Below are 27,500 nucleotides of genomic sequence, written 5' to 3'. Positions count from 1 at the left end.
CATTTCTTCTTTCAGTTTCTTCTCTCCTTTCCTTCTCTCTCTCTTCTCCTTCTCTTCCCTCCTTTTCATCCCTGTATGGCATTACCCTCCACTTCTTTTCTCCACAGCTGTTACCTCTCTCTCTCTCTCTCTCTCTCTCTCTCTCTCTCTCTCTCTCTCTCTCTCTCTCTCTCTCTCTCTCTCTCTCTCTCTCTCTCTCTCTCTCTCTCCCCACCTGCTTCCCTTTTCTCCATCTTTATCTCCCCTTTGGCCTTCACATCTGCTACCTTCCTTCCTTCCCTCCCCTCCTTTCTTCCAGTAAACCCTTAATCCTCCCCCTTCTTCCCTCCCTCCCTCATTCCTTCCCTCCTCCCTCCACCTTTCCATTTGAAGAAGCATGCATAAGGGTGGGAGGTAAAGAGTAGAAGACTGCAAGTAAGGACCTGCAATACCCTTCCTTCCATGCCCTTCCCTTTTTCTCCCTCCCTTCATGCCTCCCTCCCTGCCTCCGTTTTCTTTTTACCTTCCTTTGTTTTTTTTTTTTTTTTTTTTTTTTTTTTTTTTTTGCTTGATGTATAGATTCGGTATTTCTCATGTCTTCTTTCTTGTGCTCCATATTATTTCCCTTTTCTTCGTCCTTCTCTTTCGTCTCCTCCTTCTTCTCCTCCTCCTCCTCCTCCTCCTCCTCCTCCTCCTCCTCCTCCTCCTCCTCCTCCTCCTGGTTCTCACAAGCAATTCTGTAAACACCAACGGGGATGATGTTATTTGTTCTTTTCTTGTGTTCATTTATGTCTTTATCTTCTCTCTCGTTCTCCTCTTCCTCATTCTCCTTTTCCTCCTCCTCCTCGTCCACACACACACACACACACACACACACACACACACACACACACACACACACACACACACACACACACACCAGCTATTCTAAACTATTAACACCTGTGGTCTGTTAATTTCTCCTCACCTGAACACTTTTTTTAATTACACACACTACTTCCCTCCCTCCCTCCCTCCCTCCCTCCCTCCCTCTTTCTCTCTCCTTCCTTACCTTCTCACGCCCCCTCCATCCCTCAGGCTGTTCACACTCACTACCTGTACTACATTCAATTAATCAAACATACCTGTAAAATAGAAGATGATAAAAAGGAAGGAAAAAAAGAGGCTGTGCAAAATTTTGTTAATTAAGCCACAGTTGTTAATTATCCCAAGACCCAAATGAGTTTAGATTATCGCGGCCTAATGACACAGCAACACTGAGAGAAAGAGAGAGAGAGAGAGAGAGAGAGAGAGAGAGAGAGAGAGAGAGAGAGAGAGAGAGAGAGAGAGAGAGAGAGAGAGAGAGAGAGAAAGAGTAAATGAATGGATCAGACAGGCAAAGAAAGAGAAAGCTAAAGAAAGGATGAGAAGAAGGACATGAAAAAAAAGAAGAAAAGAAAGAAATGAAAAGGTAGACAAAGAACGGAACAAATGGAAGATAGGAAGAGAAGAGAGAATGGCACGAGATGACAAAAATGAATAGAGGAATAGTGAAAGAGAAATTAGCAGAGAGAGAGAGAGAGAGAGAGAGAGAGAGAGAGAGAGAGAGAGAGAGAGAGAGAGAGAGAGAGAGAGAGAGAGAGAGCGCTGAAGAACGAAAGAAAGGAGATAACAGAAGATTAAGATTGGAATGATAGACTGAAGAATTATCAAGGAAGGCAGATGATGAGAAGGAGAAAGAGGAATAGGAAGAGAAGAGAAGGAGATAGAAGACGAAGAAGGAGATAAACAAGAAGTTTAAATAGGATTAGTTAGGAAAGGAAGGTTTAGAATGGTGAAGAATAAGAGGGAAACAAGATAGAAGAGATTGAACATTAAAAGGAAAGCTTAGGGAAGATAAGAATGGCGGAGAGGAGTATAAGGAGGAAGAAGAAGAAGAAAAGAAGATAAGAAGAAGAAGAAAGTCAAAGTAAAGGTGGTATCTAATAAGTAAGGAAAAGTAAGAAAGAAAAAGAAGCAAAAGAAAGAAGCAAAGTTAAGTCTATATAAGAACAAACACAAAATAGAAAGGAAAAATGGGAGGAAAAAGGAAGAGCAAAGTTATGATTAGAGAGGAAAAAGGAAGACTAAGAAAACAGGAGAAAGAAGATGCATAAAACAAAAGAGAAGATACAGATAGACATAATAAAAAGACAAGAAGAAGGTGAAGGATAAAAAGAAGGAGGAAGAAGGGCATTAAGATTTATATTGAATAAGAAAAGAAAAGGAGGAGATGAAGGAAGAGAAGAAAAAGGAAGAAAAAGAAGGAGAAGGAAGAAGAAGAAGAAGAAGAAGAAAAAGGAAGAAGGGCATGAAGGATTACATAGAGGCAGGTTAGGAATAGGAAAGGAAGTGGAGGACGAAGATCTAGAGGAAGTGGAGAAGGAGAAGGAGGAGGAGGAGGAGGAGAAGGGGACAAGAAGAGGAAAAGGAGAACGGGGACTGTAGTGACAAGGTTCCGCTGGATCCAATTAAAACTTGGAGCTCATTAAGGTGATTATTTGATTAGACAAGAGACCTGATGGGACCACGCGTGTGAGAGACTGGTGATGAGACCCTTTTCTTCCCCTCCCCCCTCCCTGCAGGCTGTCAACATCATCTTTTCTCCTCCTCCTTCTCTTCATCTCTTTTATTCACTCTTCTTTTTCCTCCTCTTCCTCCTTAATGGTGATTCCTATTCTTATTTTTTTTTACCACCTTTTCTCTCGTTATTTTTCTCGTAACATCATCTTTTTTTGTCTTCTCTTCTTTCTCCTCATCCCCTTTATTCACTCATCCTCTTCTTTCTTTATGATGTTTTTTTTATTTTTATTTTTATTTTTTGTTATCTTTTCTCTCTCGTTTTCTCATAACATCATTTTCTTCTCCTCCTCCTCCTCCTCCTCCTCCTCCTCCTCCTCCTTCTCATTCCTTTTATTCGCCCTTACTGCTCCTCTTCTTCCTCTTCCATTTTCTCCCTTATGGTGATCCCCGCTCTTATCTTTTTTATTACTTTTTTTTCCCCTGATCCCTCTTCTTTCTCTTCCTTTTTATTCTTTTTCTTCCCATTTTCGTTGTTGTTCTCTTCCTCCTTGTTGTTCTTCGCCTTCTCTTCCTTTGCTCCTGCTGCTGCTGCTACTACCACTACTACTACCACTGCTACTACTGCTACTACTACTACTACTTCTACTACTACTGCTACTACTACTACTACTACTACTACTACTACTTTTTTTTCTTCTACTTTCTTTCATTTCTTCTTCTTCTTCTTCTTCTTCTTCTTCTTCTTCTTATTATTATTATTATTATTATTATTATTATTATTATTATTATTATTATTATTATTATCATTATTATTCTACTCTCCTTTTCTCTTTCAACTTTCCTTTACATCCTCATACTCCTGTTTCTTTTCCTCTTCTTTCTCCTCCTTTTTTTTTTGTCCATCTTCCTTTGTCCAGTTTACATTCTTCTCAATTGTTTTTGCAAGGTCATCATTAGTAATTTCCTTTATCTTTCAGTGGCTTTACATTAATAACCCTTGTAATATTTCCCTGAATGTAAGTAGAAATATTGTTTTATTGGCAAGTATACGTATGTGTTATTTCAACTCTTTAGGTATTATTGGTGTGATTCACTTTTTGCTTCACCTCAAAGGCTCTTCTCTTTCCACCACGAATCAAAGGAGGGATTAGTGGCTTGATGGAGGTTCGAGTAGAAATTTAGGTGCTTAGGTGGAAAAATACTGAAGAAAGCAAATATAGAACAGGGACATGGAAAAGCTTAATCTTAAATTTATTGTAAGTGTGGGCAGGAGAATCTTGAGTTGGTTACATAGATACAACCATAAACCTCTTATTATTCGATTACTGCATCAGAGAAAACTAAGCAGACCCTACTGAAGGCATAAAAGAAATCATGTAACACTGTCTGGATGATAAACATGTCAAAGTTTTAAGAGGGGAAAAAGTAAGAGTCATTTTAATTTCTTACTTGTCTTAATATATAGAAAAGAAATAGTGTACAGAAAGAAACTAAGCAAATTATACAAAAAATAAATAAATAAAATGAAATAACACTGTCTGGATGTAAGAGATGTAAAAGATTTAAGAGAAAATCTAAGAACCAGTTTAGTTTCCCACTTGCTCTAACATTCAACAAACAGACAAAAATGACGTACAAAAATTCCGCTACCAAAACATCAAGAATCCCCCGAGAGCAAAACTAAGGGACACCCAATCGAGTTTCTTGTTCTGTTACTCCTCTATGTCTTGCACAATTTCATTTTTACCTGAGTGGATCCCTGCAGGAGACAGGAACAGATGCGTACAGGTATAAGTAAACTTGTCCTGTACACCACTACCACCACCACCATCACCTCCTCCTCCTCCTCTTCTTCTCAGCCATTAGCCAAGACATACGAGTACTAAATGGAAACCTGATGTATCTCTTGCAATGATCAGGTCTTCAGTCTTCCCCATTATCGTCAGGAAGCTAGTGCCGGTTAAACGGGTGAATTTCTGCGATGTTTCCAGGTATTCCATTAGTCTTGTTATGGGAACCGAAGCGTCTTTAATTCAGGAAGCGTTTTACTCTACAAGTCATAGCGTGTTTGGGCTCCCTGTTATGTCAGAAGCTTATTAGTCTTAAGGGTAAAAAGGGTGGATTCTAAAGGGGTTTTTAAGGCTTTTTTTTTTATTATTTGTTTGATGGGATGTAGCATGTCTTTTAATTTGGGAAGCGTTTTAGTCTCCTGTTAAACAATGTCTGTTTATGGTGGTCCTTGTTATGCCTTGATGAGTTTTACGTAGTGGTGGTATGTAGTGATGGTGGTACTAGTAGTGGTGGCAGTAGTAGTAGTAGTAGTAGTAGTAGTAGTAGTTGTTGTTGTTGGTGTTGTTGTTGTTGTTGTTGTTGTTGTCGTCGTTGCCGTATTATTAGTAGTAACAGTAGTAGCAGTAGTAGTAACAGTAGAAGTAGCAGCAGTGGCGCTGGCGGGGATATACCTCTGCAAACCACTTCCTTTTTCTGCGTACATTCACCACACCTTCGCTATTCACTACACACACTTAAGCCCGATCAATTATCTCAGAATGATGGGTGTCAGCCTTCCTCTAACTAAACCCACAGGTTCTCAAGTAGTGTTCTCAAGTAGTGTCTGTTCCCCGCGTATTCATCAACTTCCTGTCCAGCATCACACTAGATAAGACTGAATGACTGGAACTGAACAGTGAGCTGCCAAGTATGACGCAATGAACCTCTATGTATGCGCAGGTGTTGCTGGGTCTTTGTTCTCTAAGGAAGTTGTTACGAGTAAAACCCCGACATTCCTTCGCAGAGGGAATGTACGAAGCTTCCTGGATGAATGCGATGTCCAGACAGTCTTGAGCCCCTTGGTGCATATAAAGTGAGGGTTTATGATAGCCCTGAGTGCTCTGTGTCTGAAGGATGATGATTTGCTGTCTGTTTACGATGCAGGGGAAAAAAAGTGGACATGATCAGCATATGTGATTCGCCAAATGAATGATTAATGGTCAGTTAGGGTAACACAATGGCAACTTGGGGATGGTAAAAGAAGGCAGAGAAGAGAAAGAGAACTGGATGAAGATGTGGTTAAGAAATATTGTTTGGTGGCCTGGAATATATGAACAAAAGACAGCGGTGATTAGAGAAACTGCGGGGTGGTCTTTGTACTTAGCATACACTGAAATTAAAGATGTTAAAGATGATAATAGTGAAGGATGAAGGAATGAAGGAACTATCTGTGGATAAGAATATTTTGGGTAACTTTATGAAGAGCTCGGGGAGAATTTGTAAGGTTTTCGTGTTGGAGTCCGTGGAAAGTCAAGAGTTCATTTTGCTACTGAAGAGTTAGTGGTGTCTTCATTGCCTTTCGTATATTTCTCTGTCATTATTAACTTACTGTTTTTTTTTTAATCGATATCTGGGGAATATCTGGAGTTAATTAAGGTAGTAAAGGTGTTGGTCGTACCTTCACTGGCTTTCGTATGTTTCCCCAATCACTAGTTCTTAATTCTCTCCCTCCACACGATGTTCTACCAGTCATTGTAAGTCACTCAGACAACCAAGAGGAAAATTATTTGCTTGCTAGTTTGTTCGTTTAAATTTACAAGTATTTACCTTGATGATTACTTCTTTCGGTGTCTTACTGTCGCCCTAACTCGAGTATTTAATTATGTTAAGCCATTCACTGTACATTGTAAAATGCCTTTCTTAACTAAACTATGAGCGGTAACCATAATTTCAGTGATGGGCGTAGAATGTTTATAGTTTTAATTGGCAGAAACTCCTCCATTGTGTGTGTGTGTGTGTGTGTGTGTGTGTGTGTGTGTGTGTGTGTGTGTGTGTGTGTACTAATGGAGTAACTGACTACATACGTTATATTATACTTCCTGAGAGAGAGAGAGAGAGAGAGAGAGAGAGAGAGAGAGAGAGAGAGAGAGAGAGAGAGAGAGAGAGAGAGAGAGAGAGAGAGAATTGTCCCCTCCTTTTCTGCCTTACTCTCTCTCTCTCTCTCTCTCTCTCTCTCTCTCTCTCTCTCTCTCTCTCTCTCTCTCTCTCTCTCTCTCTCTCTCTCTCTCTCTCTCTCTCTCTCTCTCTCTCTCTCCTACAGCCATCAGTTTTGCATCCGGCCCCTAAAACAGCTGGCCTGATTGTCTTATAATGTACTCGCCTTGTCTCCAGCACAGCGTTGGCAGCAGATCATTTACAGGATCAGTGGTTTACTCTTCTACAAATGCCTCAATATGTATGAATTATGTAAGACTTTTCGCATTAGTCCATCAAAAGTTTACTAAGCGGATCTGTTAGCGAATGAATGTTTGTACATCTCTTTATTCTTACTGTTCTTTATTTGTACGCGATTCGAATCTTTTTTTTTTCTTTCTCTATTTGATCTGTTTATTTCTTATTTATTCATATTTACCAGGAAAACTAATACGAATATCACAAAAATTAACCCATATACAAATACATACATTCCTAGTTATTATCTCTCCTCATTCCATTGTCTCTCATCCAGTAACTTATTTAATACACCTTTCATTATTCATCTATTTTACATTCACCACACAGTTATACACTTCCCATCAACGTAACTTCCAGCAGATGCAAAGATAGGGAATAAAGTATGAGGAGACGAGTAAGGAAAGAAAGCTAGGGTAAGAAGAATGACAAGTAGGAGGAAAAGAGAGAACCACGGGGAAGAGGGATAATACGAGGAATAGATGATGAGACTAGAGGAAGAAGAGAGGAAACAGGTTTTGAAAGGAGGAAGACGAGGATGGAGACATGGCCTGGGGAATGCAAGATAAGATTAATAGAGGGAATGGGGAAGAAAGGAGGAAGAGGAGGAGGAGGAGGAGGAGGAGGAAGAGGGCCTGCATTAAGGAAGAAAGGGTAAAAGAGGAAGGAACACAGGAAATAAGGAGAAACAGGAAGAAAATCAGGAAAAGAGAAACACTTAGGAAGGTGATTTAAGGAAGAACAAGAAAAGAAAGTGGGAGGCAAGGATGAAAAAAAAATAACTTAGAATAGTAGAGAAGGAGAAAAATGGAGGAAACTGAAAGATAATGGTTGTTCAGAAGTGAATTGTAATAATAGTAGTAGTAGTAGTAGTAGTAGTACTATTAGTAGTAGTCGTGGTGCTGAGGGTAATAACCTCTTACGTGGAGGAAGAAGAGCTGGAGGAGGAGGAGGAAGAGGAGGAGGAGAAGGAGGAGGAGGAGGAGAAGGAGGAAGAGGAGGAGGAGGAAGAGGAGGAGGAGAAATCAGCGTGGAGATAATTGCTAGTGTTCATTTTTTCCTAATTTGAACGTCATGTCTTAATTATTTTTTTCTTGTTCTCCCTCATGTCATCTGTTCCTACTCCTGTTCCTTCGCCCTCCGTCCCTCCTTCCCTCCTTCCTTCCCTCCGCCTCGCCTTTCCCTCCCCCTGGGCGCCCCGAGCAGAGGAACACCTACCCACCTATCCACACCTGTTCCTCCTCCAACCTCCCCAGGGCGGCTGACAGGTGCACCGAAACTGACCTTGTTATCTCTCTTCTCTTTGCCTATTCTGACCTTTCTTCGACTCTCCTCTTCTCTACTCTCTTTTTCCTAACCTCCCTTGTCTTGTCTTCCCTCTTGTTTTGTCTTCTCTCCTTTTCTATTTTTTTTTCTCTCTCTCTCTCTCTCTCTCTCTCTCTCTCTCTCTCTCTCTCTCTCTCTCTCTCTCTCTCTCTCTCTCTCTCTCTCTCTCTCTCTCTCTCTTCTCGTGTTTTCTTTTCCTTTTCAATTTTCATTTTTTTTTTCATATCTTCTCTATCTTGTTTTTCTTGTATCTTCTTTTCAGTTTTCGTTTACCTACTAGCTCTCTTCCTGTTATTCTTGTTTTCCTTTTTTTCCGCATTTTCCCTTTGCCCATAACTTCTCTTCCTTTTTTTTTCTATGATTTTGTCTTATCTTCTTTCATTATCAGTTTTCATTCAGCACCTATTTTTTCACTTTTTTTTATTTATTTATTTATTTTTTTGTTCTGTCGTCCTTTCTCCTCACATCTTCCTTAGTTTTCATTTTTTTTTCGTTTTTTCTTCTCTTTTATCTCTTTCCAAATCTTTAGTTATTGTTTTCTGCCCTTCATAAGTCTTGTTACGAATCTTATCAAAGCAAAAAAATAAATAAATAAATAAATAAATGAATAAATGAATAAATAAATAACTGATTAAGAATAGCAACATAAAAGCGAAGTCGAAAAGATAAGGATGAATAATTCTCTTAGTGACTAAAACTTCATTGACGACCAAAGATTGCTGTTGTTTCTTTCATTTACGCGGGGAAATAGTGCGTTAGCTGGCCGTGTATTGGGTGCAGACTGCCAGTAAGTGTATCGAGCACCGCAACACCAGAGAGAAAATGAGCACGAGGAGGTTACTAGATACCTGCTGATAGCCTTGTGTGCCTGAGTCTTGTTTTCTTTCCACGTTCCCTGTCGGTGTTGGGTTTGGTTGCTGTGTGTATTTAATTTGCTGGCTGTGTGTGTTTCTCTATCTGTGTGTGTGTGTGTGTGTGTGTGTGTGTGTGTGTGTGTGTGTGTGTGTGTGTGTGTGTGTGTGTGTGTGTCCCTGTTTGGAAGGTGTCGGTAAAAGAGGTCCAGGTAGAGGAGGAGTTATAGGATAAGGGTGAACGTAAGAACACAGGAAGAGCAGGTTGGTCTGTAATGAAGGTATTTACTTTGTATCGAGACACCTCGGAAATTAAATTGACCTTCGCTGTATTTGGAGAGTCCTTGGGTGTTCTTATGGAGTGTGTCGCCCTCGGCCAGTCTGTCCTGCGTGGGGGATTGAAAATTTTCACAAAGATGGTGTTCAGGATTCTTTTAGAGGATAGTATTTTAACGCTTGGTATTGGACGAGTAACCGTCTTAGGACTGAGTGGAGGCGGTGGTGGTGGTGGTAGGTGGAGGAACTGATGGAAGAAGAGGATGGGAAGGAGCAGAATCTTAGTAGTATGGTAGTGACATTGGAGTCTTCATATTGATAAGCCATGGAACATTGTGTAAGTCTTCCTCTCGCTCATGTCGTCCATATGAGTTTCATTTTCTGAAGAAGGGATGATCAGAAATGGATTAGTTCTTACCTCTTTGTTGATCATACACTGTTATATTAAAAAAAAAAAAAAAATATATATATATATATATATATATATATATATATATATATATATATATATATATATATATATATATATATATATATATATATATATATATATATATATAAATACATGCTGTTTTTTTTTTTTTTTCAGAACACATGATTCTCTGTTACATGTCTTAGCCACAGACTTCATTAGTTTACCGTTAATGGAGACAAGAATTACAGTTTTTTTCCCATATATATATATATATATATATATATATATATATATATATATATATATATATATATATATATATATATATATATATATATATATATATAAGCAGGTTTTCAGTTTTAAAAGTCTTCATTTTCTACATTACTGGTATTATAAGAAAAGAACCAAATAAAGACAAGCTCTTTTCTTGTACACTTAAGTTGACCGTGGACGTGATTACTTCCTTGTTAATAAAGTGAAATATAGAAGAACATTTTCTCTAAAAGGCTGTTGGTCTTATTATTGTTCATTTTTCTGCACTATTATTATTATGAGGAAAGAACAGGGGATAGAAACAAGCTCCCTTTTCATAAATATTTCTGAGCCGTGGACGTGATTATTTTCATTACTGTTCCTTACCACTAATTTCTTCTACACGACTAGTATTATGAGAAAAGAACAGAGAAGAAAAACAAGCTCCTCTTCCATATACACGTGTCCTGCTTTGTAAGGTAAAGAGGTAATTTTCTTACAGTGAAGAGATAATAGCTTTTATTATTTTCCTCTTTGTACACTGATAATATTGCAATAATCAGAGAACATCCTTACATGATCTTGATTCATGACACTACTGAAGCGGCGAAAGAAGACTTGACTGATTGATTATTTGCTTGAGGAAGAGAGTGTGTGATTATTTGTTTGAGGAAGAGAGTGTGTGAGTGAGTGAATGAGTGAGGAAATGAGTGAGTGACTGACTGACTGACTGTCTAAGTGAGTGACTCAGGAGGTGACTGACTGAATAACTAACTGACTGACGGTTGATGAATAAGTAAGTGACCGACTGATTAACTGAATAACTGACTGACTGACTGACAAACTGACTGACAAACTGACTGACTGACTGACTGACTGACTGACTGACTGACTGATTTCCCTGCTTTCTTGACTGACTGATTATTTAAAAACGTCACCACGAGGGAAAATAAAATATCATAAAACAGAAAACTGAGAAGAAAGACTCCACTCCTCGCCCCAACCACACTGCTGGAGGGAGGAAGGAAGCACCGCACCAGTTTAGGAAAAACTAATATGCAAATTTACATCGGATCAGGAAGAAAATTAAGGTGCTGCACAACATATATGGCGAAAGTTATTATGACCAACATCACACAAGAATGAAAAGACTCGATATTGTAAAAGCCTGACAGGGAAACTCTCCTTGAAGCACTACGATGAAAAAAAGAAAAAAACTATGATACAACGAACCCCTGATACAATGTCCAATTAGAAATGTCGAGGAGAAAAAAACGTTGAAGATCTGGGGTATATACAGTACTGGCTTCATTTTCCTCGCGGTTCACCAAATATAAACTCTGGTTGTTTAATAATGAGTTTCTCCAGGAGAGTCTTAAATGAGGGAGAGGAAAAAGAGTAGCTAGGAGATTGAACACCAAAAACTGAAGAACATGAAGCCAAGAGGAAGAGGAAGAGTTGAGAACACTGAGGAAAGGAGATTAAAGGAGCAATTGGGGAGGGGAAACAAGGGAACAAAGGAGAAAATAAAATAAGCAGGTGCAATAGAAGACAAGGAATAGATACTGGAAGAAAAAAATCGAGTAGGAAGAGAAAGAAGCTATAAAAATATAAGGAAGGGAGATTAATGGAACACTTGGACAAGAAAAAAATAAAACAAGAGAGAAGGAGAAAAGGAAAAGATGCAGAAGGAAGAATATCAACTCAAGAAGAAGGAAAGGAATGAAAGGACATAACACACTTCAGAAAGAGAAAGGGAAAAAAGGAGGAAATGAAAAATGAAAGAGGAGAAAAGGAAAAACACAGCAGCATATGAAGAAAATGAGAAGGAAAGAAGCAACATTTATCTCATCTCACTGAACTAACGAGAGAGAGAGAGAGAGAGAGAGAGAGAGAGAGAGAGAGAGAGAGAGAGAGAGAGAGAGAGAGAGAGAGAGAGAGAGCAAGCAAAGACCGATTAAGTACAATACCGGAGGAATGTGGTATAGGAAATTGTTTTACTCTCCTACTGTGTGTGTGTGTGTGTGTGTGTGTGTGTGTGTGTGTGTGTGTGTGTGTGTGTGTGTGTGTTTGTGTGTGCATTGTTTCCTGTTTGTTGTTGTTCAGTCTTTTGTAGTCCAGTCCCGGTGCTTTAGATGCTGTCTGTTGTTCTAGATTTTTTTTTTCTCCCTCTCTTTGTCTTTCATCTGCATTTTCCTCCTCCTCCTCCTCCTCTTCCTCCTCCTCCTGCTCCTCCTCCTCCTCTTTCCGTATGCTGCACCCGTTCATTCATACACGTCCTTCTCTGTCTAAGTCTGTTATTATATTCTCTTTCTTATGACACTCATCATACTCTGTTATGATGCATTACCCACATGCTAATAACTCTCTCTCTCTCTCTCTCTCTCTCTCTCTCTCTCTCTCTCTCTCTCTCTCTCTCTCTCTCTCTCTCTCTCTCTCTCTCTCTCTCTCTCTCTCTCTCTCTTCCCCAGTGCAAAAAATTAACCAACACTTCCATTGCCTTTCCTTCCTATCAATCTGACCAGACTGATATTACTAAATACCCTGCGGCTCTTTCACGTGTGGAAATAAAGGCTGAAATAGTATAAGGCTCCTCCTCACCCACCTGTCTTCTTCCTTCATTTGGTATATATATTATAAACATTAGGAAGCTGTATACGTATATGAATGAAATATAATCTCCATGTAAAATCTATGTATAAAGAAAATGAGGAGAACGAAGTGGAAATAAAAGGGTATAATAGTATAAGACTTCTCCCCACCCACCTTTCTTTCTTCTTCAGTTGGTATGCTAGAAAATAAAGGTACGTGTATGTGAGTGAAAAAAAAAAGAATAATACATTTCTGTGTAAAATATAAACAAGGAAAAATAGAGTAATATAAGTACTGTAATTTTACTTCATGACAGGATGCAGAGGAAGATGCAACAAAAAGTAAAAGACAGAGTAAATGAGAGGAAGAGAAGGATGCAACAAAAAGTAAAGGAGAGGAGGAGAAGTAAAGAGTAAAATTTAAAGAAGAGAAGAATGCAACAAAAAGAAAAATAGAGGATGAGAAGTAAAGAGTAAAACAGAGGAAGAGAAAGATGCAACAAAAAAGTAGAAGAGAGCAGGAGAACTAAAGAATAAAAGAGAGGGAGAGAAGGATCCAATAAAAAAGAAAAGAAAAGAAAAACGCAAAAGAAAAGAAAATAATGTGAAAGATATATTAAAAATACTGAAAAAAGAATTGAAAGTGGAAAATAAATAAAAACAGCAATATATATATATATATATATATATATATATATATATATATATATATATATATATATATATATATATATATATATATATATATATATATATATATATATATATATATATATATATATATATATATATATATATATATATATATACACTGCATTTATAAGCACTTTCCTCTCCATCTTATTTTTATCCCAGATGTTGAACGTTTCTCATAACTCCGGGTCATATTTTAGCTTCAAGTTGAGGTAATAACACGTGATTGCCGCCTCTTGCCTGTATTTAACCGAGCCAAAAGAATAGAGCAGATCATGTGGCAAGTATTTTAAATTCAAAATAAAGATTAACGAAGCAACGCACGTAGGAGGAACACTTGGTAATTTCCCTCACTCTCTCTCCTTCATTAAATCATTCATTTCATTCAGACCTTCCTGTTTGTACCCTGTTCTGTGTGTTGCTTCCGGTTTCTTTTTGCTTACTGTTCATTCTCTCTCTCTCTCTCTCTCTCTCTCTCTCTCTCTCTCTCTCTCTCTCTCTCTCTCTCTCTCTCTCTCTCTCTCTCTCTATCTCTATCTATCTATCTATCTATCTATCTATCTATCTTCCATACTTCCTGTGCGTTCCCTGTTCGTCTCTATCTCTTCATTGATATGCCAGGAACGCTCTCCTGCCCCTCCACGTCACCTTCCTACGCCCTCCTCCTCCTGCCCGCCACCTGTACTGGGCCAAACACCTGCCTGTTTATCTTAGGTGTGGCTCTGCGTGGCGGCTGTTTGATGGGGCGTGTTTAGTTGAGTAGTGTTTAACTATATCGGTGTTTCCGCTTGTGTTGTTCCTTACTGTATAGATGTTTAGTGTCCTTCGTCTTGTTTCCTTTCATTTTATTGTTCAGAATTAATGTATTGTTCTTTTTTGCTTCTTCAGTATATTTGTCATTAAGCAGATACCAACAATGTCTTTCTCTTTTTTGTATGGTTGTTGTAGTTATGCACTCCTCTTTCGTTCACCCTTGTATTCTTCAAGTTTTCCTCCTTCCGTTTCCTTTGATTTTCTCTTGTTGTTCAAAATTTGTCTATGGTCCCGTTTGCTTATGCAGTATTTTTCATCGCTAAACAGTAATATCTTCCTCTTCATAGGGCTGTTCTAGTCTTACACTTCTCTTTCTTTCATCCATATACTCGGGACACCATAACAAAAAGTAACTGAGATGTTCTTATGCTACCTTGGAGTTTGTTTTCCTCTGTGTGTGTGTGTGTGTGTGTGTGTGTGTGTGTGTGTGTGTGTGGAGGGAGATGTGTTCTGTGGATGGATATTTTGAGTGTACTTACTGAACCGTGACATAAAGGCTTGTTAGTGGTGGAGTTGCATTCTTGACAATACCACGAATCCCAAATGAGACGCTTGGAATACATTGCAAATCCCTTCCTTCCTCCTCCCTCCCTTCTACTCTCTCTCTCTCTCTCTCTCTCTCTCTCTCTCTCTCTCTCTCTCTCTCTCTCTCTCTCTCTCTCTCTCTCTCTCTCTCTCTCTCTCTCTCTCTCTCTCTCTCTCTCTCTCTCTCTCTCTCTCTCTCTCTCTCCTATCTTTTACATTCTTTCTTCCACCCTCACTCCCACTCACATTCTTCTCTTCTCTCTTACTTTTCATTCCTTCGTTTATTATTTTTTTTACATTCCACTGTCTTCATTCATTTCTTGCCTACATTTCCTTCTTCCTCTTATCGTTGCCTTTCATTCTTCCATTTTTTTTTATCCATTATCACTCTTTCATCTTTTTTCCTTTTTAATCCCAACTTCTTCTTTTCCAGTCCTACTCAGTTACTTCTTTTATTTTTTTTCGTATATTTACTATGCTCTCTTTCCACAATTGTTTAATTTTCTATTTTCCTCATCTTATCCCCTCTACTTTCCTCTTTCCTTCCCTTCCTCCTCCTCCTACCACTCTGCCATTCTCATTCTCACTTATCACCTCTCCTTCCTCTTCCTCTCCCTCTTCCTCTCCCTTTCACCCTGCGCGGCTTCGACACAGACAAACACTTAATGAAACACTTTAGGCTCTGAGTGAGAGAGAGAGAGAGAGAGAGAGAGAGAGAGAGAGAGAGAGAGAGAGAGAGAGAGAGAGAGAGAGAGAGAGAGAGTGAAGCGCAGACAGCTATACAGATAGATGGGCTGTCATAAAAGACGAATAGAAAAACTGATAGGCAGATAGACAAACATATAGAAAGACATAGGAAGAGAGAAATAAATGCAGACAGGTAGACAAAAACAAAGAGACAAGCATAAAAACAGACAGGCAGAAAGACAGGCAAACTTACAGACAGATAGACAGAAAGACTGAAAGGTAAGCAGAAAATAACACTGTACATTTAATTCATTCTTATTAATACATTTAGTAAGTGGAAAGTCATATAAGACAGTTTTCCCTACAACTGTTTTGCTCATTTCCCATTTTCTATCTCTTTTTTTTTCAGACTGACGTCATGCACGGAGTACTTAAATTCGGTAAGTCGTGCAAATATTGGTTTCAGTAAGCTGTCCAATCTTCATAACTTCACTGTATTGAGAGAAAAAATAAATAAATAAACTTCCCCGTTCATTTCTGCATCTGGAACCGAAAACTCCATCCCATTTCAAGAAGGGACAGATAGACATTCTTACTTTTACCATCACCATCATCATCATCCCCCGCTGTAATTCGGTTCCAAAACAAAAACAATACAGGGAGGGACGACACACTCAGACATTGGTTCCTCGCCTTACAAGGTTCTCGAGTCTGGGGGCTGGACGCGGTCAAGGCTGTCTTAACCTCTGACGGCTCCTTCCCCGCACCCTCTCCAGCCCTCCCTCCCGGCGGTGTAGGTCGCGTCTCAAGTGGAGCGAAGTGTTTCAGGCAGAGAGCAAGGAGGATGAAGAGGAATAGGAGGAGGAGAAGGAGGAGCAGGAGTGGCAGGCAAAGCAGGTGGATGAGGAAGAGGAGGAGGAGGAGGAGGAGGAGGAGGAGGAGGAGGAGGAGGAGGAGGAGGAGGAGGAGGAGGAGGAGGAGGAGGAGAAGGAGGAGGAGTAGGAGGTGGAAGAAGAGTAGGTGGAAAATAGAGGTGATTCTGGGGAAGGTAGTGGAGATGAATAAGGGAAAGGAATGTACTGAGGAGTCACGAGAAGGAAAAATAATAGGGAGAGAATTTGAAGACGGAAATAGACAGAGATAGATGGATAACAGGAGACGGAGGCGAATAACGAGAGAGAGAGAGAGAGAGAGAGAGAGAGAGAGAGAGAGAGAGAGAGAGAGAGAGAAACTTGCAACATAGTGACGCAGCAATACTTCAAACACAAACACCACCATCACCACATCATCACCACCACCACCACCACCATCACCACCACCACCAACGCCGCCGCCACTTGGAGGGAGCAGGAACTGAAGGGCAGCAGCCGCTCGAGTGGTAGGGGTCACGTTTTTTTGGGGGGAGTCTCAAGTGTTTCCTTGCACACGCACCAAAATAAAAGTAAATAAGAGAGCGCGCGGCCGCCGGAGGAAGGTGGAGAGAGGTGGAGAGATAAGTGCCGCCGTCACAGATGCCTTGCCCGGGGCGCCGCTGTGCTGTGGCTTGATCATTGCGGGGCGGGACGAATTATGAGGGGAAAATATAAGTGAAATAAAAGGAAAGTAAGAAGGGTATAGAATAAGAAAAAAAAACAAAAAAAACGGAGTAATCGTGCGACAGGTGATCTGCAGGGGAGACTGGAACACCTGAACACCTGACGCGACCCAACCACACACAGGACAGTCGTGAGGCGGCCAGACGTCACGCCTCCTCCTCCTCCTCCTCCTCCTCCTCCTCAATCGGCACACCCTTCAGCCGTCCTCCACCTCCGTTATGCCCATACATACATCTCTCCCTTCAGTACCATCACTACAGTGCATACTTAGCAGGACCACACACACACACACACACACACACACACACACACACACACACACTAGGTAACCGGACTCGAACTCTAAAGCAGAACGACTCGGACGACTGAAATTACGCAGCATCAATTTGCCATTAGTCGTGTTAGCTTCGTCAACATCACCCCCACCACCGGCACCACCACGACCTCCACCACCACAGTCGCCGCCTCTGCAGCATCCCACGCCCCTCTCACGACCCCAGTGCTCCCCGCCGCCCAGCTGTCGCCGTGCTACAAGTATGCCCCCAGACCTTCGCCTTGTTTATGACACAATCAGCTGATCCTGAGAACTAGCCGCGTTGTCTGGCTCCTCCTTACCTCCCCCTCCCTCCTTCTCCTCCTCCTCCTCCTCCTCCTCCTCCTCCTCCTCTCGGCACACCCCAAAAAAATGGACCAGCCACGCTTCCCTCTCAGCACCTGACGCGAGGGACGCCAGCCGCAAATTATTTTACCTGCTCAGGTGAGGCTCGACCCGCGCACCTGAATGTAGGTGAAGCGATGCCCTCAGATGCTTTAAAGCCTCGCCTCGCCCGCCTTGCCTGCTTTGACTCCGCTCACCAACACCTGCGTTTATTTTTCATTATATTTTTCCTTTTCCACGTGTTTTTTTTTTTTTTTGTTTTTTTAAGTTCACGGTTGCGGAGTAATTAATTATGAAGTGTTGACTGAAAAAAGTTGAAAGTTAATGATATTTTGTTTATTTTTTATGTGTGGTTCTTTTTTTTGTATTACGTTTATTGAGGCGTTTTCATTTTTTCATCTCCCTTATATTGATCCATTTACTAACTCCTGTCTGTACTAATATTGTCTCCAGGCAACTCCCTCTCTCTCTCTCTCTCTCTCTCTCTCTCTCTCTCTCTCTCTCTCTCTCTCTCTCTCTCTCTCTCTCTCTCTCTCTCTCTCTCTCCCGTCTCCCCCATACCCACCCTATAAAATTATGAGGGCAGGGTCAGCTCCCCTCCTTCCCTCCCTCCCTTCCCCCTCCTTCACCCTCTCATCTCCCCTTCACTACTTTTATCCTCCTCCTCCTCCTCCTCCTCCTCCTCCTCCTACTGATAAAAGAGAGGGAGGGGGAGAGAGATGAAGTATTACGTAACCTCTCTCTCTCTCTCTCTCTCTCTCTCTCTCTCTCTCTCTCTCTCTCTCTCTCTCTCTCTCTCTCTCTCTCTCTCTCTCTCTCTCTCTCTCTCTCTGTCTGTCTTCCCCCTTTATCCTTTACCACACCTTCCCCTCGCCCTCTTTGTAGCGTTTCCAGTCACCTTTTTTTATCCGTCTTTCTTTTTCTACGTTTATTCACGCCTTCCCTTCGTCTTCTTTCTTATTTTTTTTTATTATTTCGTTCCTCTTCGCCTCTATGGTTTGTACTCCTTCCTCCTTGATCTCTTTTTTTTTTTTTACTCTCTCTCCTTCGTTTCTCCTTCTCTTCCCCTTACCACCTGTTTTCTCCTCCAAGGCCGCTATGATGAGAGAGAGAGAGAGAGAGAGAGAGAGAGAGAGAGAGAGAGAGAGAGAGAGAGAGATCCATACCTCTTTGTTTTGTGCTATCACTTCAGTTTCCTTTTAAAACATTCATGCATCTTTTTTTTCCTTTATTCTTCCTTCTACCTTTTCTCTCGAACAAAAAATATCAACTGGCTTTTTTTTCTTTTTCACTGTTATTTTCATCTTATGTCACCCTCCTTTCTTTTTTTTTTCGCTTTTCTTCCCATGCTTCCCTTCTTTCCTCTAGCTTTCTCTTCCTCTCCTTATCAATGTCTTAATTTTCTTTCCTCTCGTTTTCTTTTTTTTTCCTTTTTTTATTGTTATTCTCATTTCACGTCTCATTTTTCTGCCTCATTTTCCTTGCTTATATCTCTTCCTCTACTCATCCGTACCTCATTATCTCTCTCTTTTCCTCTCCCTATCAGTCTTCTTCTCCTTTCTTGCTAGTCGTCTTTTCTTTTATTACCGCTATACTTATCTCACATCTCACTCTCTCCTCTCTTCTCTCTCTCCTCGCCATTCATCCCTACTTTCCTCTCTTTCTCGTCTTCTTATCAGCCTCCTTCTCCTTCCGTGCCTCTCATCTCTTCGTTTTTCCCCTTTTTTACTGTTTTTTTTTTCTTTTTCTCACCTCACATCTGTCTTCTAGTTTTATCCACTGTTCTATTCCTCCATGCATCTTTACTTTCTCTCTCTCTCTCTCTCTCTCTCTCTCTCTCTCTCTCTCTCTCTCTCTCTCTCTCTCTCTCTCTCTCTCTCTCTCTCTATCAGCTTCCTTCCCCTCCCTTGCCTTTCGTCTTTATCAGCTTTCTCACCAGGACAGTTCTATCACCTTGTGTCTCGAGGCTCACCAATCCATCTCTCCCAACCCATTCGGTGCGTCCGTCTTGGTGCGTCGCGCGATCCCTCATACTAACACGCGACACGCAGAAAAAACCACGGGAGGGGGGCGGGGAGGAGAGAAACTGGTACAGAAGGAAGAGGAGGAGGAGGAGGAAGAGGAGGAGGAGTAGAAGGAGTAGAAGGAGAGATAACCCGAGGCTGGAGATAATCGCATTAGCCTCTGGACGCGGGGTAATAACACGTGAAGGGACAAGGTCATGGGAAGAGAGAGAGAGAGAGAGAGAGAGAGAGAGAGAGAGAGAGAGAGAGAGAGAGAGAGAGAGAGAGAGAGAGAGAGAGAGAGACCAGATGTAATATTATGCCCACGAGTCCTCTCTTTTTTTTTCTATCCTTCGTCCATTCTCTTTCTTCCATCTTTCTCTCCATCTCCCGCCTTTTCCCTCCCCTTTCGTCCCTCTCCTCCCTCTCGCGTTACGCCCCAAGGCTCTTTTCTGTCTCCAAGATAGATATAATTGACTTTGATTACACACGAGGCAAACCTTCCGTCTCTTGTAATTATAGAATACAAATTTTATTGTGTCATAATTTTGCATATCCCACCTCACCTTTCCATATCTTTCCTCTCGCCCTGCCCTTTCCCTCCTTCCCTCCATACTTCTATAGTCTCTCTCTCTCTCTCTCTCTCTCTCTCTCTCTCTCTCTCTCTCTCTCTCTCTCTCTCTCTCTCTCTCTCTCTGTAACCTTTAACCTTCATCTTTTATCATTTATAAACAACTTCCCTTATCTTTTTCATATTTTCATCTTTTAATCTGTTACCTCTTGTTTGTTTTTGTTTTTTTCTTCCTCCTTTTATCCACTTTGCACGGCTTTTGCAGTTTCATTCGATTCCCACTTTTCTTTATCTATCTTCTTTTTTTTTCCTGTTCCTTGACTCTTTCCTCTTCACCTTTGCACTTTTGATACGTATTTTCATTTCCCTCCTTTGACTGCGTTCTTAACTTTCCTATTTATTTATTTTCTTTCATATCTTTCCAACTTTTTTTTATTCTGCTCTTGCGTTTCCTTGTTTCCTCTTATCTCTCCTTTTGTTTGTTTTCTCTCTCGCTCTCATGGCTAATGTTCCATTCGTTTTTATCTTTTTGTTCTTCCATTTTTTTATACCCTTTCATTTCCTCTTGATCATCTTTTTTTTGTTCCATTCCTTACTTCCTTACTTCTTGCTCCTTACTTCTCTTCTCCTTTTCTCTTTTCATATGTCTGACGTTTTCTTAGATACCTATTCCGTCTTCCTTTTCTTCTAATTCCTCTTATTCGTTAATTTTCAGTTTTTTTTTTTTTTATTGTTATTATTCTGCCATCACTCTTATCGCCTTTCTATCTTTTATCTTCCCAGCAAAACGTTTCATGTATTTTTTGCTTTAATTTGCTTCTTGTTTTCGTTACTTTTCTATCTTGTTTCTACTCATTCATTCCTCCTCATCTCTCCCCTTCGTCTTTTTTATTTTTTTTTCCTCACCTACACGTATTATGTATTTTTCTTTCATTTTTTTCAGTTCTTTCTTTCGTTCTCTCCTTCTTATATCTCCTTTCCATCTCTTATCCTTCATCTTTTTTTTTCTACTTACCTATGCATTTTTTTTCATTTTTTATTCTTATCTTTTTTTCGTCTCATCACGCCTCCATTCATTCATTTCTCCTTATCTCTCTTTTTTGTCTCTTATCCTTCATTTTTTCCCTTCACCTATGCGTTTTTTTTTTTTTTTTTTGCGTGGGGGGGGATGCGGCTTGTATAATATCTCCGTTAATTAATTCCTTCTTATCTCTCTTTTTCGTCTTTTCTCCCCACCTATATGTTTTTTTTGCTTTTTTTTACTTCTTTCATTTCATTCTCTATCATAACTCCATTCTTTCGTTCATTCTTATTTCTCCTTCCTTTCGTCTTTTCCCTCGTCCCTTTTTCTCCTCACTAATATTTTTTTTTTTTTTTGTCCTTTATCATATCTCCATGCATTCATTCTTCCTTATCTCTCCTCGTTTTCGCCTCTCTCCTTCGTCCTGACATATCTGTCTGGCGCTCCTAGTACTTGGTAACTCAGGGCCATGCAGTTTATTCCAGCGAGTAATGGATCACTATCTTTGGTGAGTTTATTGCTGGCCGGCGGATTTATCATAGTTATCATCATTAGTTATCCTTATCATCTCATCGAGTTTCTCCCTCCCTTCTTTCTCATTTTTTTTTCATATTTATTTATTTTTTTTTTTACCTGATTTCCTTGCATCCTTTTTTTTTCCTTCAGTCTTATCTTTCTTGTTATGACGCTTTATTTAGCTTTATCTTTTCGTATGTTTTTTTTCTTTCTTTCTCCTTTTTTTTTTGTTTCGGATATATATTCAGTTCATCTCTTTCTCAAATCCTTTTCTTCTCTTTCCGTTTTTTTTTTCTTTAAGTTAAAGCAAGTGTGTTATATCTCTCCTTTTTATGCATTGTTTTTTCTCAACTCTCGTCTTTTTACTGCATTTCTTCTTACGTATTATCTATCCATGTTGATGTTCATTTCCTTGCATTGTGTTCTTTCATTCTTTTTCCTGTTTATATTTTTTTTTCTTTCTTCCCATGTTCTTGCACCCTTTTCTTATTTTTTTTCTCTTGCAGCAATTTTCTTCCACATGTTATTCTTTTTATAATACTAGTATTCGACTCGTTATATTTTTCATTTATATATGTATATATTTTTTTTTTCATTCTTCTTCCTCCTCACAATTCTTCCTCCACCTTGTTCGTCCTTCGTTTATATCTCAAAACGCTTTGCTATCTGATCTCCTTAACAACAGCAGGTTCTAGTGAAAGTTGTAGAAGTTTTCGAGGGTGTTTCCACAATTCTAGCGATAGTCTAACAAGGACTCTGCATCACCAATAGAAAAAGCACTTATGAGAGTTGGACTTATTTTTCTGGGGGCTTTAAAAAATAGTGATGATGAGAGAAACACGCAATTCAGAATATGAGTCTTTATCTTATCTCTCATTTTTCCTTCTTGCATTCATTTCTTCTTCTTCCGACCCTTTTCTCCTACTCACCTTTCTTCGTTGTATTTACTAATTACTCTCATCTTCACGCATCACTTTCCTTCCTTCTCCCTCTTTCTTTTCCTTTTATTTTGTTTTGTCTTTCACCTCCCTCTCATAACTTACCCGTAAAATCCTCCTTCCCTCTCTCCCTCTCTCCCTCCCTCCCTTCTTCCCTCCTTTTCTCCCACCTCACATACCAAACTTTCCTTTTTTTCTTTCCTCCTCCCTCCGTCGGGGAAAAAGATGTCAGGCTTCACCACAAGTAAAAAAAAAAAAAAAAAAACTGGCGATCAGACATGGGACCAATTTTTGTTACCTTTACATATTCACCACCACCACCACCACCACCACCACCACCACCACCTTCACCACCACCACCACCACCACCACCACCACCACCACCACCACTCTACTGTCTAACAAGTTTTCTAATCCCCAACATCGCAATTCTTAATCTCTCTCTCTCTCTCTCTCTCTCTCTCTCTCTCTCTCTCTCTCTCTCTCTCTCTCTCTCTCTCTCTCTCTCTCTCTCAGCTGTAAAAATCTTCCCTCAGTTTTCTTTTCCTTTTTTCTTTTTTTTATTCAATATTGTTGTCAGCATTGCATTTAATCTCTTATCTCTGTGTATTTTGTCTTTTCTGATCATCAGTTATCCAATTTTTCGGATTTGTTTCTTAGTTGTTATGTAAAGATTTTATTTCTTATTTTTATTCTTTATTCAGATCCATGTACTGTATTTCTGTTCATATTTGTCAGTTTCACTTTTATATTACAAATGACCTTGACTCTTGTATATTCCAAGCTTTCCTATCGTCATTTATCTCCATTTTTATCAATTTCTTATCTACTGTGCATGAATATCCCTCCTCATTAATGTTCTTCCTCACACTTAACATTCCTCTTCCTTATAATCAACACCTCACACTTCACTTATTTCAAAGTATTTACACGAAAATATATCGTTTCCTGGTCGTATTTCAATTCGTTATCTCTTTATTTACCCTCCACAGCATGACTCTTCTCTTCTTCCTCCTCCCAGTTCGTATGTTCATCCGGTGAATACAATATCTTTTTTCGTTCCTTCTTCCTGCACATATGTACTTATCACTCCATTCGTATTCATATCCCCGGCCCGCACATATCCTTCCCATCCTTATCTTTCTGGCCCGCGCACAGCTTAACCCTTCCCTACCTCACCTTGAAGCCCCAGCCCGCCCCAGCCTGCCCCACCCTTCACACTCGCCTCCACACCCAGCTCCACTCCCTCCTCCTCCATTCCACTCTCCCACCTCTAAAATCCACCTTTCCATGATTGCTTTTGAAGGGGAACCTCCTCTTATGTTTCCTCCACTCCTCTGCATCCTCTCCTTTTCCTCCTCTCTCCCTCCCTTCCTCTTCCATAATCCTTTTTCATGGTAGGTTCTGGAGTGGAAACAATTCTGCTCCCTCCAAATTCTTTTTCTCTTCCTTTTCACGCCCACATCATATTTCTTTCAAAACCTTTTCCACTGTCTCCTCCACTCATAATCCACTTTTTTTTTTCATGACGCTCTCAGAAGAGAAACCATCTCTCCTTCCACATCTAAAGTATCTTCCACTGCTTCCTTCACGTATACTCAGTGTTTCCCGTACTGTGGCACCGTAGAGAAAGATTGCAAGATGTTAGGCAAAAGTGTTTTAGAAAGAGATTTGACTTTTTAAGGTAATCTTCCTAAGTTGTTGGGTTCTGTCTTTTTTTTTTTTTTCTATAAATGAGTTATTAGTTTAGGTGCTTTTATCACCTGTAGATGTTATAGAGAGGCAACTGCCATTTTTTTTCTATTCTCCATAAGTTGAAGAATTTTTCATCTGTATTTATTCAGAAATGAGTTTTAACTTTGAAGTAATTATAAACCGTAGATATTGTACAGAGATATATCATATAATAATAACAATAAAATAATGATAATAATAATAATAATAATAATAATAATGATAATAATAATAATAATAATAATAATAATAATAATAATAATAATAATAATATCTTTGTTGAGACCCCACATAAAAAAAAGTCCACCATTGCAGCATCAAGCATTACACTTTCTTTCTGTGCTCGCCTGACCCTGGATTCTCCTCACAGTACATCACACCTCAAGGCCAACAACAGCATTACCGCAGCCAGACGCCCTCCGCCTGTCTCTCTGTCTGGACTCAAATGTGCTGGTCTGGAACTGGAGTCTAAACGGCCACCTTTGTTCTGTGTTTATGCAAATGTGGACGAAACAAAAAAGTGCCAATTGGTATTGCTTCAGAGAGAGAGAGAGAGAGAGAGAGAGAGAGAGAGAGAGAGAGAGAGAGAGAGAGGGCGATTGAGGGTTGGAGAGGGAGAGAGAGGGAGACGAAGAGAGGGAAACGGAGAAGGAAGAAAGGAGGTAGGGAGACACAGACACAACTTGACACACAGACAGACACATGACAAACAGACAGACCAACAGACAGATAAAGACGGACAGACACACAAACACAGACTGACAGAAAAACAGACGGGCAAACAAACGGGCATGAAAGTAGACAGGTAGAGACAGAGGCAGAAACAGTGACAAAATGTAGCACGACCGAAATATAAATAAATAGAAGTGAATAAATAAAGATAAATAGAGGAATAAAACTTAGTCCTACATAAAGTATTTACAAAACAAGGATCAGTATAGGACTCCTCACAACTCCACTCTATAACGCAAACATGCACAGAATCCTACGGTACGGTTCCGGAGAGAGAGAGAGAGAGAGAGAGAGAGAGAGAGAGAGAGAGAGAGAGAGAGAGAGAGAATTAGATTCCCTGTAGGCATCATCTCATAAGGATCTGTTCTTTCCCATTCTTGCACCTTCATTTATACCGCCTAGCCAGGTAGAGAGAGAGAGAGAGAGAGAGAGAGAGAGAGAGAGAGAGAGAGAGAGAAAGAGAGAGGAGGGTAGGGAGAAGGCTGCTAATATAATTTTTTCTCTCGGACCACCTCTCCTCCTCCTCCTCCTTCCCCTCCTCCTCCTTCTCCTTCTCCTCCTCCTCCTCCTCCTCCTCCTCCTCCTGCTCCTCCTCCTCTGCCTCCTCCTTTTTCTCGTTTTTCACCCTTGGAATTATACCGCAATTTGCGATTATGGCCCTATGCAATTTGTGGCGTTCCCGTAATGAAGGTTTTGGTGGCCCCGGGCGAGGGATCGGGCGAGGCAAGTGTTGTTTCGTTCGTCCCTGAGCTCTCTCTTGTTTGTGTTTCGGGTCTCCTCTCCCTTATCATTATTTTGTTTATCATGTATTTTATGTCCTGAGCAGGAATAGGAAGACGACGAGGAGGAGGAGGAGGAGGAGGAGGAGGAGGAGAAAGACGTGGAGAAAGAAAAGGAGGAGGAGGAGGAGGAGGACGTGGAGAAAGAGGAGGAGAAGTATTTGGAGCTAATAGGAACGTGTTTAACTTTTGGGGACGTTTATTTTTGTTATTTAGTTAGTTGTTTATTTATTTATTTATTTAGTTAGATAGGTAGGCGGGTAGGAAGGTAGATAGTTTGTTTTGTTTGTTTGTTAGCCAGTCAGTCAGTCAGTTAGGTTGTTAATTTGTTACATAGTTACTTACTTACTTAGCCAGTTGATCATCTATTTATCCTTTCATTTATTTGTTATTTGTAAAAGAGGCTGGATAAGGTGCGAAAATTTAATTGTTTAGGTGGATCTTTGTGTGTTTGTGTCTGTACTCTGTATGTATGTATGTATGTATGTATGTATGTATGTATTTGTGTCTCCCAGGCCAGCGCCAGTTCAAGCTCAGTAATTGTTTCTCCTTCGTCTGCACGTATAGCCATCCCGCCCTCCCCTGCAGACATACGAACCAATAAAGGATAAAGAAGAACACGCCGGCGTTATCATGCACCATCTCCATAACACACACACACACACACACACACACACACACACACGAGTAAGTCTGAAATCCCTTGCATATCTTTACACTTTTTTCTTCCATGTGATATAAGGAGAAAAAAACAGGACCCTCAAACATTACCTTTACAGAGCCTCGGGGCGGGTCATATACTCGTACTAAGTAACGTAAAGATATTGAAGGTAATTTAGCGTAATAGAGGAAGGAACAGGTAAAGGTGCGTTCCTCAGTCAATAGATTCTCCTTAATTAACTACTCAACAAATAGGAAGGTGCGGGAATACAACCCAGACAGAGAGAGAGAGAGAGAGAGAGAGAGAGAGAGAGGGAGAGAGAGGACACGAAGAAGGGATCAGGTCTGCGTGTCAGGTCTCCTCTGCTCGATGCCCTTTAACTCACCCTTGCATTTATCCTGGAAAGGGACGAGGAAGAAAGACCCGGGCACGAGAACGGACACGGGCGGGGGTCAGGCTCGTCCGCGGGACACCAACCCACGAACCCAGGTAACCCACGAGCCCAGGTAACCCACGTCTCTGTACAAGCTTAGGCACCATATTAAAAGAGGAATGAGGAGGCAGCCGGCGGGGACCCATAGCCCAGGCGGTTACTAAGGGCATCATTTTAGGTAATAGAACAAGGACGTGAACAAGTAGAAAATAGAGAGAGTGAGAGAGAGAGAGAGAGAGAGAGAGAGAGAGAGAGAGAGAGAGAGAGAGAGAGAGAGAGAGAGAGAGAGAGGAGAAGGAGAAGGAGAGGAAGGATGAGAAGGAAAAGGAATAGTTTGTGGGGGAGATTAAGAGGTGTGCAGGAAGTAAGAAAAGGAAGACGAAGAAGAAAATGAGGAAAGGGAGGAATAAAGTGAGCAAGTAGTGAGGAAAAGGAGGAGGAGGAGGGAGAGGGATGGTGTTGGGGAATCAAGAGGATGGGACGAGGTATGTGTAGTAAGAGAAGGATGATGAGGAGGAAAGTGAGGAAATAGAAGAATAAAGCGAATACGTAGTGTAAGGAGAGGAGGAGGAGGGGAAGGGAGATTAAGAGGAGAATAAGACAAGCTGTATCGGGTTTAAGGGAATGAGGAGGAGGAGAAGAAAGGGAGAGAAAGGCAAGAATAAAGAAGGTGGAGTACGATGTTG

The 27,500-nt window shown here is 40.5% G+C and overlaps 1 protein-coding gene across 26 annotated transcripts in view; it reads left to right on the top strand.

The window, feature by feature from the left end:
• Positions 1 to 27,500, top strand: part of LOC135099722 (uncharacterized) — a 353,588-nt gene that overhangs the window by 243,687 nt on the left and 82,401 nt on the right. For 13 of the 26 annotated variants that reach the window (XR_010268323.1, XR_010268315.1, XR_010268340.1 and 10 more), the window contains one exon: positions 15,583 to 15,613. The exons of the other annotated variants lie outside the window; for them this stretch is intronic. The gene's annotated coding sequence lies outside the window, so the exon portion shown is untranslated. The remainder of the gene's footprint in view (positions 1 to 15,582; positions 15,614 to 27,500) is intronic. 26 annotated transcript variants of the gene reach the window in all.

The sequence above is a fragment of the Scylla paramamosain genome, chromosome 1, assembly GCF_035594125.1.
Source record: "Scylla paramamosain isolate STU-SP2022 chromosome 1, ASM3559412v1, whole genome shotgun sequence".
Lineage (NCBI taxonomy): Eukaryota > Metazoa > Arthropoda > Malacostraca > Decapoda > Portunidae > Scylla > Scylla paramamosain.
The sequence above is the reverse complement of the archived record's forward strand: the minus strand, read 5'-3'. Positions and strand labels throughout refer to the sequence as shown.